The sequence below is a fragment of the Theropithecus gelada genome, chromosome 10 (assembly GCF_003255815.1).
Source record: "Theropithecus gelada isolate Dixy chromosome 10, Tgel_1.0, whole genome shotgun sequence".
Lineage (NCBI taxonomy): Eukaryota > Metazoa > Chordata > Mammalia > Primates > Cercopithecidae > Theropithecus > Theropithecus gelada.
Window position 1 is genome coordinate 84252600 of NC_037678.1, and position 15582 is coordinate 84268181.

A 15582-nucleotide genomic window follows, 5' to 3' on the forward strand; every position below is an offset into this window, starting at 1 on the left:
GGAAGCTGTAGACCACAGACTGTGGTCGGAGCCTCAGACTCAGGGGAGGATGCGGTTGAGAATGTGGAGAGGGGTGTCCTTGGGGGAGGACCTGGGAAATAAGCCTCCATGAAAAGGTCCTGGAGCAGAAGCTGGAGCCCAATTGACATACCATCACCCCATCCCTTCACGTCCAGCCTCTCTCTGCTGGGATCACCCCCTGGCAACCAGCCTTTTATGAAACCCCTCGGCCTGGCTGACAAATCCCCAGCTTCACTCCAGGTGGTCACAATCTGACCCTTGTGACCTCATGCTTCCCCACCCCCACTTGTGATTCCATCAGGGGAAGTTCTTCTCCAGTGGCCCCTGATCCATGGAGACCCACCCAGCGACAGCCCTTATCTCCCTCCACCCTTGCTTCCTTCTCACCCATCTCACCACCATCTGCCCTGGAGAGCCAGATGTCCCAAATTTTGGAGAGAAACTAATTGAGGCTCATTTCCAGGACAGAGGGGTGAGCTGGATCTGAAGAGCCAAGCAGAAAGGCTTCCCAATATTACTAGGTTGGGAGGGGTCAGAAATGTGTGGCTGCCCAGCTGCTCTGACTCTGCCCCCAGCTTTTGGCTCCACCTCCTTAAAGCACCTTCAGAGGTTCCCATGGTGAGAGTAATCAGGTATCCACTGCCTTGGCCATCTGCTGTGTTCACCCCACTTCTGATCTTGTTGGCCGCTCAGGGACTGACAGCCCAGATGTGCAGCTATGATGAGCAGAAACAGGGAGGACTGGAGCCCCCAGGTGAGTGGAGTGGCTTGGCTTTAGGGAAGAGCTAGCCTGGGGATGTGGATATGGATGAAAGAGGCTCTGAGATTTGGGATCTGAACTTGGGGATCAAGGCAGCTGTTCTTTCTTTATAGGAACTTCCTATTAAAAAACATTTTTTCAATTTTTTAATAAAAATAGGAAAGAGCCTTATAAGAAAAGGTTCAGTACTGTAGCCCAGGCTCTCAAATTGATCAGTATAACTTAAGGTTTCTATGTCTGGTTACTTTTCCTATTTTAGTATAATAAAATAAAATATCTGACTCACTAGAGGAAATACAGAAAATGTGTACTCGAAGCAGAAAAAGAATTAATTAAAGAATCCCAGCATAGCCATCACTCGTCTTAAGAAACAGAGTAGTATTTACCTTAGCCTTCTTCTGTGGGCCCCCGCACCCTGTATCAAAAAACCACCTCCTCAGTAGCCATTATGCTGAATTTTATGTTTATTAATCAATTGCTATTCTTTGTAGCTTGACTTCAACTTTCTGTACTCTTAAACAATATATTGAATAGTTTTGCATGTCCGTAAATTGTAAATACTGCTTTATATTATTCTCTGGGTCTTCTTTTGTGGTGCCGTATCTTGCTCCCGCTGATGCACCTCCTGAATGTCTGTCATTCTCACCTATGTCTCTCCCTTTCTACCCTTCTTCTAGCCATTCTCATCACTTCCCTGATCTGTCTAAATTCTGCTCAGCAGTCCATGAAAATGGTGTGCTGATGACATAGGTAAGGACTCTAACTCCCCTCAAGCAATCTGCTCACCTCAAAGGGTAAAACATTGGCTCACTCCTGATGTAATAAATGACACATAAGGTCACAATACAATCATACTCTCCTTGGATACTACTTCTTATGTGAACATCAAACTTACACTCGCTTCCTACACACTAACATATCTTGTATATTTGGAGTAAAAATTAGAGAAGTAAATACAGAGATTTGAAATATAAAACATTTTTTTAATTACCGTTTCAATCTCACTGCTTGTTATTGTTCTGTTCAGGGTATCTAATTCTTCCTGTTGTAAGATAGGAGGGTTATATGATTCCAAGGAGTTATCCACATCCTCTAGGTTTTCTAGTTAATGCGCATGAAGGTGTTCATTGTAGCCTTGAATGATCTTTTGTATTTCTGTGATGTCAGTTGTAATATGTCCCATTTCATTTCTGATTGAGTTTATTTGAATTGTCTCTCTTCTTGGTTAATTTTGCTAGTGTTCAATCAATTTTATTTATCTATTTTATTAAGCTGGTTTCAAGAACAAGCTTTTTGTTTCATTTATCTTTCGTATTGTTTTTTGTTGTCGTTTCAATTTCATTTAGTGCTGCTAAATGTTTATTTTGTTTATTTCCTTTCTCTTGCTGGGTTTGGGTTTGCTTTGTTCTTGTTTCTCCAGTTCCTTGAGGTGTGAACTTAGGTTGTCTGTTTATGCTCTTTCAGACTTTTTGATGTTGGCATTTAGAGCTATGAACTTTCCTCTTAGCACTGCCTTTGCTGTATCCCAGAGGTTTTGATAGGTTGTGTCACTATTTGCATTCAGTCTGAAGAATTTTTTAATTCCCATCTTGATTTCATAGTTGACCCAATGATCATTTAGGAGCAGGTTATTTAATTTCCATGTATTTACATGGTTTTGAAGGTTACTTTTGGAGTGGATTTCCAGTTTTAATCCACTGTGGTCTGATAGAGTGCTTGATATAATTTCAATTTCCTTAAATGTATTGAGGCTCATTTTGTGGCCTATCATATGGTCTATCTTAGAGAAAGTTCCATATGCTGATGAATAGAATGTATATTCTGTAGTTGTTGGGTAGAATGTTCTATAAATACCTGTTAATTCCATTTGTTCTAGGGTATAGTTTAAATCCATTGATTCTTTGTTGACTTTCTGTCTTGATAACCTGTCTAGTGTCATCAGTGGAGTACTGAAGTCCCCTACTGTTATTGTTTTGCTGTCTATTTCATTTGTTAGATCTAGTAGTAACTGTTTTATAAATTTGGGAGCTGCAGTTATAGGCGTATATATTTAGGATTGTGATATTTTCCTGTTGAGCAAGGCCTTTTATCATTATGTAATGTGCCCCTTTGTCTTTCTTAACTGCTATTGCTTTAAAGTTTCTTTTGTCTGATATAAGAATAGTTACTCTGGCTCACTTTTGGTCTCCACTTGCACAGAATGTTTTTCCTACCCCTTTAACTTAAGTTAATTTGAGTCCTTATGTGTTAGGTGAGTCTCTTGAAAGCAGCAGATAGCTGGTGAATTCTCATCCATTCTGCAATTCTTTATCTTTTAAGTGGAGCATTTAGGTCATCTAAATTAAATATTAGTATTGAGATGTGAGATACTATTCCATTCATAGTGCTATTTGTTGTACATATATGCAATTCTCATCAAAATACCACCATAATTTTTCACAAAACTACAAAATCAATTCTAAAATTTATGATAAGCAACTGCAGCAAAGTCTCAGGATACAAAATCAATGTGCAAAAATCACAAGCATTCTTATACACCAATAACTGACAAACAGAGAGTCAAATCATGAGTGAACTCCCATTCACAATTGCTTCAAAGAAAATAAAATATCTAGGAATCCAACTTACAAGGGATGTGAAGGAACTCTTCAAGAAGAACTACAAACCACTGCTCAACAAAATAAAAGAGGACACAAGCAAATGGAAGAACATTCCATGCTCGTGGATAGGAAGAATCAAATTGTGAAAATCGCTGTACTGACCAAGGTAATTTATAGATTCAATGCCATCCCCATCAAGCTACCAAGGACTTTCCTCACAGAACTGGAAAAAGTTACTTTAAAGTTCATATGGAACCAAAAAAGAGCCTGCATTGCCAAGTCAATCCTAAGCCAAAAGAGCAAAGCTGGAGGCATCACATTACCTGACTTCAAACTATACTACAAGGTTACAGTAACCAAAACAGCATGGTAACGGTACCAAAACAGAGACATAGATCAATGGAACAAAACAGAACCCTCAGAAATAATACCACACATCTAAAACCATCTGATTTTTGACAAACCTGACGAAAACAAGAAATGGGGAAAGGATTCCCTATTTAATAAATGGTGCTGGGCAAACTGGCTAGCCATAAGTAGAAAGCTGAAACTGGATCCCTTCCTTACACCTTGTACAAAAATTAATTCAAGATGGATTAAAGACTTAAATGTTAGACCTAAAACCATAAAAACCCTAGAAGAAAACCTAGGCAATACCATTCAGGACATAGGCATGCGCAAGGACTTCATTTCTAAAACACCAAAAGCAATGGCAACAAAAGCCAAAATTGACAAATGGGATCTAATTAAACTAAAGAGTTTCTGCACAGCAAAAGAAACTACCATCAGAGTCAACAGGCAACCTGCAGAATGGGAAAAAATTTTTGCAATTTACTCATCTGACAAAGGGCTAATATCCAGAACCTACAAAGAACTCAAACAAATTTACAAGAAAAAAACAACCCCATCAAAAATTGGGCAAAGGATATGAACAGACACTTCTCAAAAGAAAACATTTATGCAGCCAACAGACACATGAAAAAATACTCATCATCACTGGCCATCAGAGAAATGTAAATCAAAACCACAATGAGATACCATCTCACACCAGTTAGAATGGCAATCATTAAAAAGTCAGGAAACAACAGGTGCTGGAGAGGATGTGGAGAAATAGGAACACTTTTACACCATTGGTGGGACTGTAAACTAGTTCAACCATTGTGGAAGACAGTGTGGCGAATTCCTCAAAGATCTAGAACTAGAAATACCATTTGACCCAGCCATCCCATTACTGGGTATATATCCAAAGGATTATAAATCATGCTGCTATAAAGACACATGCACATGTATGTTTGTTGCGGCACTATTCACAATAGCAAAGACTTGGAACCAACCCAAATGTCCATCAATGATAGACTGGATTAAGAAAATGTGGCACATATACACCATGGAATACTATGCAGCCATAAAAAAGGATGAGTTCATGTCCTTTGTAGGGACATGGATGAAGCTGGAAACCATCATTCTCAGCAAACTATCACAAAGACAAAAAACAAACACTGCATGTTCTCATTTATAGGTGGGAATTGAACAATGAGAACACTTGGACACAGGAAAGGGAACATCACACACTGGGGCCTGTTGTGGGGTGGGGGGAGGGGGGAGGGTTAGCATTAGGAGATATACCTAATGTAAATGACCAGTTAATGGGTGCAGCACACCAACATGGCACATGTATACCTATGTAACAAACCTGCACGTTGTGCACATGTACCCTAGAAATTAAAGTATAATAATAATTAATTAATTAATTAATTAAAATTTATATGGGAGCGAAAAAGAGCCCGCATAACCAAAGCAAGATTCAGCAAAAAGAACAAATCTGGAGACATCACATTACCTGATTTCAAACTATACTATAAGGCCATAGTCACCAAAATATCATGGTACTGATATAAAGCTAGGCACATAGACCAATGGAACAGAATAGAGAACCCAGAAATAAACCGAAATACTTACAGCCAACTGATCTTTGACAAAGCAAACAAAGACATAAAGTGGGGAAAAGACACCCTATTCCACAAATGGTGCTGGGATAATTGGCAAGCCACATGTAGAAGAATGAAACTGGATCATCAGCTCTTACCTTATACAAAAATGTACTCAAGATGGATCAAGGACTTAAATCTAAGACCTGAAACTATAAAAATTCCAGCAGACCACATCAGAAAAACTCTTCTAGACACTGGCTTAGGCAAGGATTTCATGACCGAGAACCAAAAAGTAAATGCAATATAAACAAAGATAAGCAACTGGGACTTGATTAAACTAAAGAGCTTTTGCATAGCAAAAGAACAGTCAGCAGAGTAAACAGAAAACTGACAGAGTGAGAGAAAATCTTCACAATCACTACATCTGACAAAGGACTAATATCCAGAATCTAAAATGAACTCAAACAAATTAGCAAGAAATAAACAAACAATCCCATCAAAAAGTGGGCTAAGGACTTGAATAGAAAATTCTCAAAAGAAGACATACAAATGAGCAACAAACATATAAAAAATGCTCAACATCACTAATGATCAGGGAAATGCAAATCAAAACCACAATGTGATACTACTTCACTCCTTCAAGAATGACTATCATCAAAAAATAATTTTGAAAAAATAGATGTTGGCATGGATGCGATGAAAAGGGAACACTTCTATACTGCTTGTGGGAATGTAAACTAGTACAACCACTATGAAAAACAGTGTGGAGATTACTTAAGGAACTAAAAGTAGAACTACTATTTGATATATCTATCACACTACTGAGTACCTGGAAGAAAAGAAGTCACTACACACACACACACACAAAAATACTTGCTCATGCATGTTTATACCAGCACAATTAGCAATTGTAAAAACGTGGGACCAACCCAAATGCCCATCAATCAATGAATGAATAAAGAAATGCTACAGTTTCTGTGGCATATAAACACCAACAATGGAATACTACTCAGCCATAAAAAGAAATGAATTAATGGTATCTGAAGCAACCTGAAAGAGATTGGAGACTATTATTCTCAGTGAAGTAACTCAGAATGGAAAATCAAACATTGTGTGTTCTCACTCAAAAGTGGGAGCTAAGCTATGAGGATGCAAAGGCATAAGAATGACACAATGGACTCTAGGAACTCAAGGGAAAAGGGTGGAAAGGGGGTGAGGGATAAGACTACTAATTGGCTGCATTGTATACTGCTCTGATGTGATAGGTGCACCAAAATCTCAGAAACCACCAATAAAAACTTACCCATGTAACCAAACATCACCTGTCCCCCATTAACCTACGGAAATAAAAAATTTTTTAAATAATAAATAAAACTGCTCTTCAGTAAGACATGTTTCCATTAAAAGAATGTCTAGAAACCTCCTAAGGGAAGCAAGCATAGGCCACTTGGAAGAAGTTTCAAGAAGGAAAGCTGACACCAACTTCGTACACTGGCAGTACAAGGGGCCCTCAATAAGTGTTACTCTTCCTTATCATGTGTGCTAAATGTTTAAGACTTTGAGTCAGACAACTTCAAGCTTGGTGATCTCTGTCAATCTCATGGCTTTTTCTAGAGGGTCAAATGAGAAAAGCAACAACCAGTTGGTGCATTTTTCAGGAGTCACGCAAGTGCTGTTGTCTCCCCTCTCTCTTTAGGCTTTGATGATTTAGTCTTTACATTTACTGTAACACTTATCATGATCTGTTGTTTATTCAAGTTATTTAGGCTGATGCTTCTAAAGCTAACTGTATTAAGGACCATTTTTAAAATTTCCAGTCCTTTTCAAGTAAATACCTTTGTAAAAGAAAAATTTTTTTAAATTACTGGAAAGAGAAAATGCAAAAAGTGGCCGGGCGCGGTGGCTCAAGCCTGTAATCCCAGCACTTTGGGAGGCCGAGACGGGCGGATCACGAGTTCAGGAGATCGAGACCATCCTGGCTAACACGGTGAAACCCCGTCTCTACTTTAAAAATACAAAAAAACTAGCCGGGCGAGGTGGCGGGCGCCTGTAGTCTCAGCTACTCGGGAGGCTGAGGCAGGAGAATGGCATGAACCTGGGAGGCGGAGCTTGCAGTGAGCTGAGATCCGGCCACTGCACTCCAGCCCGGGCGACAGAGCGAGACTCCGCCTCAAAAAAAAAAAAAAAGAAAAAAAAAAAGTATACACGTTAGAAGTCAAAAGTGTTTACTGATAAATTTAGAAAATGTAAAACTAAATTTAAATACATATATCAGAACAGATATATAGAAGAAAAATAATTTCAGAAACAATACTCAGTGTTTGCTGAATATGTGCATTGGGGAATGAGTGTGGAAAAGAGCAACTCAAGTTGTATTTTTCCTCTCTTCCCTCAACAACAAAAATCAACACAGAAGACTTCTACCACCAAACATGTGCAGGTTTCTCTTCATACCCCAAGCTAGCAATTGATTCTGTAGTGAAAACCACCTAGGTGTCTTCCAATTTCATTTAGTTCTGACACTGTCTACCTGGGAATGACCTCAGAAATCACAGGTTGAGGGCTCAGTCGCACAAGAACACCCCCTTCTTCTAGCCAGTAGAAACCCCACACCTCCAGAACTTCTGACTGACTGGCTTCAATTTGTGGTTCCCACAAACCCTTGTTTGAGTTTGACTAATTCGCTAGAGCAGTTCACAGAACACAAGGAAATACTTATGTTAATCCATTTCTAACAAAGGATGTTTTAAAGGATCCAAATGAAAAGTCAGATGAAGAGATATATACTGTGAGGCCTGGAAGAGCACAGGAGCGCCTGTCCCCGTGGAGTTGGGGTGTGCCACCCTCCTGGCACATGGACAAGTTCTCCTTCACCTGCCTGTCAGCCTCCACATGTTCAGCTCTCCAGAAACTCTACACATTCTGTCCTCTTAGGCATTTTATGAGGACTCCATTAGATAGGCATGGTTGACAAATGTGTAGAAATGTGATTGGATCAGAGGGTATGATCTATAATATATATTACAATGTTGATAGACTGAGTGGGGAAACCCAGCAAGGCCTGTCTATTCAGATTCTTTTTGGCATCTCCGGGCAGCATTCCTTTGTGCAGCATTCCTTCCTCCAGAGTAGAGCAGGACCCTTTCTTAAAGGAGGATCTTATGGCCCACAATCAGAGAGGTGAAGGAAGATTAGAGAGGACAGGGAATGTCAGAAGGAGAGATGATATTGTCTGAGGTTTCCTCCTGAAACTTAAAACACTCCAACATTACAAAAGAAGACTATGAAAGTTATAAGCCAACCACCATGGATAAAAAAGTATGTATATGTATATGTATATGTATGTATATGTATATCTCACAAGTGGTTAATAGAGAAAATTGCTACTGTTGTTGTCACTTTTGTCCTTCAATAACTACATTTAAAGTAAAATTTTGACTGAAATAACAATTGAGTTTTTGAGCCACTTCAGCAATCTCATGACAATAACTTTTTTAGCCTTAATCCAAAATGGAACAAGTGATGTGTTTTCAAACTGTATCTTCAATTCTTCAGCAATAATCAGTTACATAATTTTCCTGGACAATTATAATTAAAAATAAATATTTTTAAATTTTTAATTGGTAATTAATATTTATACATGTTTATGGAACAAGTGTGATATTTCTTACATGCATAGAATATGTAATGGTTCAGTCAGGGTCTTTAGGGTAACCTTACCTCAAGTATTTGTGATATTCCATGTTTATCATTTCAAGTCTTCATGCTATTTTTGAAATAAGCAATACATTGTTAACCATAATCACTCTACGCTGCTATTGAACATTAGAACCTATTCCTTTTATCTAACTGTATGTTTGTGCTCATTAACTAACCTCTGTTCATCTCCCTGCACCCTTGCCACACACACTCTTCTCAGCCTCTGGTATCAATCAATCTATTCACTACTTCCATGAGATTAATTTTTTTAGCTTCCACGTATATGCAATGACATGCAATATTTGTCTTTCTGTGCCTGCCCTATTTCACTTAACATAATGACCTCCAGTTCCATTCATGCTGCTGCAAATCACATGATTTATGTTTTTTTATGGCTGAATTATATTCCTTTGTGTATAGACGTTACATTTTCTTTATCCATTGGTTTATTGATGAACACTTAGGTTGATTCCATGTCTTTGTTATTGTGAATAATGCTGCAATAAACATGGGGGTGCAGATATCTTATTGAAATATGATTTTATTTCCTTTAGATGAGTACCCAGTAGTGCAATATCTGCATAATATGGATAGTTGTATTTTTAGTTTTTACTAATTTATATTCCCAACAATAGTGTATACAAGTTGTCTTTTCTCTACATCCTCAACAGCATCTGATATTTTTTGTCTTTTTAATAATACTTATTGTAACTGAGGTTAAGATGATATCTAAATTATCTTTCAATGAAAGGAATGAGATCTGGATACATGAATGTTAGTCATGGACCTTCTTTTGACACAAAACATCAAAATGTTATATAAATTTGTAAGGCTTTTGGTGATAAATTTTGGCAGATGTGCAATATCAAGACCACCAACTACTCTACTAATATTTGTCATTAAGTCGTGGAACTTTTCTGCAGAAACAGTATTCTTCCGAGCTTCTAACTTGGGATTTTGCTCTTCAACCTTATCAGTCACGGAAAAACATGTTGAATTTTTTCTTTGCAAAGCAATATTAAGATAATTGAAATGACTAAAGTATTAGACAAATGAGAAAGACTGGTTGTCCTATTCCGTATTAGGTCAGTATCAAATTGGTTGCTTAACTTGGAAACACTGAGTTCATTCTCTAGTTCAAATATTCTCCACCAAACCTTTCCCCTCAATGAAAATGTACCTCCACATACATTGACAGTTGTTTTTAACCAGTTTCCCCATTATTGCCTACAAAAAATTTTGAATTAAAATTATTACCATTTATGTGATGCATATGTTTTACTATTTCTGTAGTCACAATGTTTAGTTCAACTAGATTTTTTGTTTTTTACAAATAACAAGAATTTCTCAATGAAGAAAACATTACATTGATTTATAACCTATCAAAAGCTTCTAAGTCTGGCTAATTGTTCCAGAACATGGCCCTACTGTGCTCAACAATTAATTACATAGCTCCTTCCATTTATAACTCACCACATGAATTTGACAACATTTCTCCTGCTCTGTATCCCATTCAATAAAGCAATTCCATTTGCTGTGATATAGTCAAATTGCACTAAAAGTTTTGAAACACTTGCTCTCAACCATTGTATTAATCATATCCCAGGTCAGTAGTTAAATATTTGCCGTGTATCAGTGGTCCACAGACCACATCAGAGTTCATGCTGGTCCTAGGACAAGAGTCAAGCACACCCTGCTTTCACCAGCTGCTGGCAGGTGTCACTCAGGTAATGCACAGCTGAACAGAACCCAGTTCTCTCTCTTGACTGGGCCCCCATCAGTACATTAGCTCCGAATCATGCTGTGAATCTCTCCCAGTACAAGGTCATAATCCTAACCCAGATGATTCCAAGATGGTGCTCTTTCCCCACCACGATAACCTTTCTACAACATCCTTGACCATTCTCACCATTATTTCTATTTCCCCTCTTTAAGAACATATGGGTACATCTGGATCCCATCATGTCACATGCGAATTGAGGACAGCTTGAGGACATTCAGTGTCAAGCCCTCTCTTCTTATGCCTTTATCACCGTGACATTTTCTCCTCCCAGGATCCCAAATGGGAAATAGGTCTTGAAAGGGATATCAGACTCACATCTAACCATGTGTCTCACCATTACATCAGTCTTTGGTCACTGTAGGAGTACCATTGCCCATCACCATATTAAAAGTGGCCACATACAGAGCCTTCCTTCCTTAGAGTCCATGCATACAAGAAAAGATACTTGCTCACAAATGTGTATAGCAGCACAATTGCAATTTCAAAAATGTGGAACCAACCAAATGCCTATCAATCAACAAGCGGATAAAGACACTGTTTTATACATACATATATATATACACACACACACACACACACACACACACACACACACACACATATATAGTGATGGAATACTACTAAGCCACAAAAAGGAATGAATTAATGGCATTCACAGTAAACTGGATGAGATTGGAGACTATTATTCTAAGTAAAGTAACTCAGAAATGGAAAACCAAGCATCAGTTATGAGTTCCCACTCATAAATGGGAGCTAAGCTATGAGGATGCAAAGGCACAAGAATGATACAATGAACTTTGGGGACTCAAGGGGAAAGGATGGGACAGGGATGAGGGATAGAATACTGCAAATTGGAAGATGCTTGCACCAAAATCTCACAAATGACCACTAAAGAACTTACTTGTGTAATACCACCTCTTCCCCAAAAAATTGTGGAAATAAAAAAATTTAAAAAGGCATCCATTATTGTCATTTCATTCAATTGAATACCGTTTATATATATAATTTTGTATTTTAAGCAAGTTATGGAATCAATGGTAACTTATTTATGTTTAGTTGTAAACTTGTTTATAAGTATATAAATCCAATACTGGAAACCTATAAGTATATTTACTATCTGACCCTTCACAGAAAGCCATGGAGCCTTGCACTGGATGGTCCATTATAACTTCCATATTCTAGTTTTTCAAAATCCGTTTCTGCTGCCATTCTTACTAAGGGAAATTTGAGTCAATGGCAGGAAAAAAAAAAGTGAATTTTTACCATGATTGCAGAGATTTTCCTAAGGCAACTTTCCATTCCAGAAACTCCACCTGTGGTCATGGGAAAGGGCCTTTGCTCTGGCAGACTCCAGTCGCTCATTGGAAATGCTCCTTCAACAGGCTCCGCATTAGCTCCCCTGGATTTTACAAGCTCAAACAATTAAATCATGGTGTCTCCAACAGTAAGTCAGCTTTTAAAATCAGTCCCATAACTAATGCTGAGTAGAAAAAGAAGCTGAGCTCAGTAAACAGTATTTCTCACTCTTTGTTACCAACCATGTGTCCTTTCATTTTTTAATATTATGTATGGCAATTGTTTTCTGTATTATAGATTATCATGAAAGGCTCCAGGCTTTTAAGAAAAACGTTTGAACATATAGCTGCCAAAAGCACTTTGAGATTAAAGTAGGGCTGGTGGAGATAGAGGTCCCTAAGCTCTCATTAAATGACAGCCTTTCAGAGCATTATCATTCTTCATCTTATGTCCTGGTCTAAGAAGCAGAGTCTCATCGCGGGGAAGTTTATAAAAGATTAAATTTACAACAGTTACGTCAGTGCCTATTATGGTGTTAGGCATATAGTAGACACTCATTAAATGTCTGTTGGATGAATGAGTGGTCTGTGATGGGTGCTTTCCATTGAATCTCAGCCGTCTGGAAATTTTAAATGTAAGAAATACTGCCATGGGCATTTGGTGATGAGCATCTGGACAACAGCATGAAAAAGCCCAGACACAAATGAACAACGAGTTACCACACCTAAAGACCTGCACAGGGGCCACGGGGTATGCGTCTGGAGGGCTGCAGGGGTGCACAACTAATAATGATTGACTAGCTTCACTGGAGTCTTATTTATGCTCAATTGGTGACATTAGCTTCAGGTAAACTATCTTGTCTTCTTTAACCCTGTGAGGAGCCCGAGTAAGTACTTGCTATATGAATTTTCTCATGGCTTTTGGTTTTCACTTGTCTTCAATTCCCTAACAAGGATTTAAATAGAATCAAGACATCATTATATAAAACGTCTTGTATTGTAGTCAAAGGCACTTTCCAAGTTAACCAATAACTATTTTTTCAAAAAAATGTTTAAGTAAAAGCTTATTCATGAATTTGCTATTTATTCTTCATTCTTGCTATTTGTTGCTTTTTATTTTGTTGTGAATATTTAATATTTACTGAAATACATTATGAATGATACAATGAAAATGTATTTACACATTACACATCTTGAGAAATAAAACATTTTCAATCCATTCGAAGTCCCAAGTGGTCTTATCCTTGATTATATAGCTCTTTCTCCCAGCTAGAGATAACAACTACCTTGACTTTGGAGATTATAATTCCTATGTGTCTCTTTATATTTTTCTTCATATATATTCATCCCTTAAAATATATATTATTGTTTACAAACTTATGGTCTTTATGTAACTGGTATCATAATTTATACATTCTTTTGCAGATTATTTCATTAATATTACATTTTTGAAGTTTAGCTTTACTGATACATGTGGCTGTTGTATAGTATCTCATTGTATGAATATAACATATTTTCATCCGTTTCACTTTTGATTAATATGTAGGTTCTTTGCACATTTTTATTCCTATTACAAACAACATTTTTATGAACATTCACATAGCAGTCTCCTTGTGGACATTGCGAGAGTTTCTCTAAAGTGGGAAATTAATAATAACAACATTTATACTACTACTACTGATACAATCTGCAACTTATTAAAAGCTAAAAATATTACTTCTAAGTATTTTACATATATTAAATCACTTTATCCTCACATCAATGCTATAAGACAGATAAAATTATTGCCACCATTTTACAGATATAGAAAACATAAGTGGGCAATTGCTGGATGATATGCAAATTTTAAATTTTACCAAATATAGCAACTCATTCTTCAGAGGTTTCTAACAGTTTCCACTCTCATTAGTGGTATATAAATATTAATATGTATTCTTGTAGCATTTGATCAGGTCAGGTTTTCAAAGTCGGGTTTAAAAACATTTATAAAGACAAATAATATATATTCAGGTATCATTTGTGCAAATGCTCAGAAAAGAGAGAAAGACAGAGATATCAAAATAAATTCTGTCTTAGGCATGGTGGAAAAGGAAGGTTGGGAGATGAGAACACAGTAAAATGCCCTTAAGAGAGTCCAAAACATTATTAATCACCTGGCGCATGCCTGTTCAAGGAGTGAAGGCATACAACTACAAAGTCTTTGTTTTCTCAATGCTTAAGGGGTTACTGAACATCAATGGGGAAAGTCTGAATGAAAAATCTGAGGACAGAAAATCCCATCACCTCACTCAATGCTTTCCCAGCTTGAACATTATGATTTCTCGGTGAGCGATGTGCTCTGAATACTTTCACCTTTTCCTTTTAGTTGTGGGCCATAAAGGAGGAGTTTTTACCTCCTTTAGTTGGGAAATAGCACGGAGAAAACTCAGTACTTTTTTAAAAGCTAAAATGTTCACTTTTCTCCAGCACTTATTAACTTTCTTGCATGTCACATAAAAGGAAAGAATGTTTATTATGCACGCCTGATTGAGGGAGAGATATACTGAAATTATGGACACAGGAGATTAAGGATCTTTACAAGTATGGTCACCTCAAATGAAAATAAAACTTTCCAGCCTATGGAGGCTGTGGGAAATGCCATTTTCCACTAACCAATATTAACACTTGAAGCACATAGGGACCTTAAAGTCCCACCAAATGAAAATTCCCACAATGCAGGAAGTGGGCTTTATACCACAGGGACGGCTGATTCCCTCCTCATCAAAGAGACCCTCTGTGTTCAGCAGATTTCAGAAACTCTGGCATTTCTGTAAGGGAGTTATGCAAACACGCTTGAATAAGTAAAAGGGTAAGACCGGTTTTGCAAAGAAATAAAAAATCAGGCCATAAAATTTTAAGATATGCTCACAGCAACAAAACTCTATTTTAGTCACACACCCTATGTTTTTATGGGAAATGCCTTTCCCCACTGAAAACTTAGAGATACTATCAGCTCTATAAACTACTACCTCCTAATCCTCAAAGGGAGAATTTAAGAACTCTGAACGTTCTGATCCTCTACTGAATTTTATGGAAGAAGCTTTACGAGACCATGAACCACCCTTTCTGATTCTCTAATTCTGGAGAAAATATCAACAGCAGCGACAAAAGATTCCTTCTTTTGTTTCTCAGTCCCACCGAGTTTGAAAAGGTCTCTGAGTTCTTCAAACATCATACTGGATTACTTAGTGGACAAAATTTAAAAGATAAATAATAAATAACTCTTCCTGGCGTTTCAGTTATAAAGAGACACCCAGGTTTGGTGTCACTGTGATTGGTTAAATCCTCTCAGCTCAGGGAGGGAATGTATTCTCTTCCTCTTTCCTAAAACAAAGAGAACATATTTCATGGTGGATGCTTGGTTACGGAGGGATCAGTTTCCAAGTGATTTAGTGATTATAAGCCAGTCCTTATTCCCCCATGAAACTACTCAAAAGTTGAAGTTTGCCGTGAT

At 37.6% G+C, this 15582-nt stretch overlaps 1 long non-coding RNA gene across 1 annotated transcript; it reads left to right on the top strand.

The window, feature by feature from the left end:
* Positions 1-357: 357 nt before the first annotated feature.
* LOC112633414 lies at positions 358-1626 on the top strand. The gene is made up of 2 exons (XR_003121523.1): positions 358-775; positions 1459-1626. It is a non-coding gene; the product is annotated as an uncharacterized LOC112633414 (long non-coding RNA).
* Positions 1627-15582: the final 13956 nt, after the last annotated feature.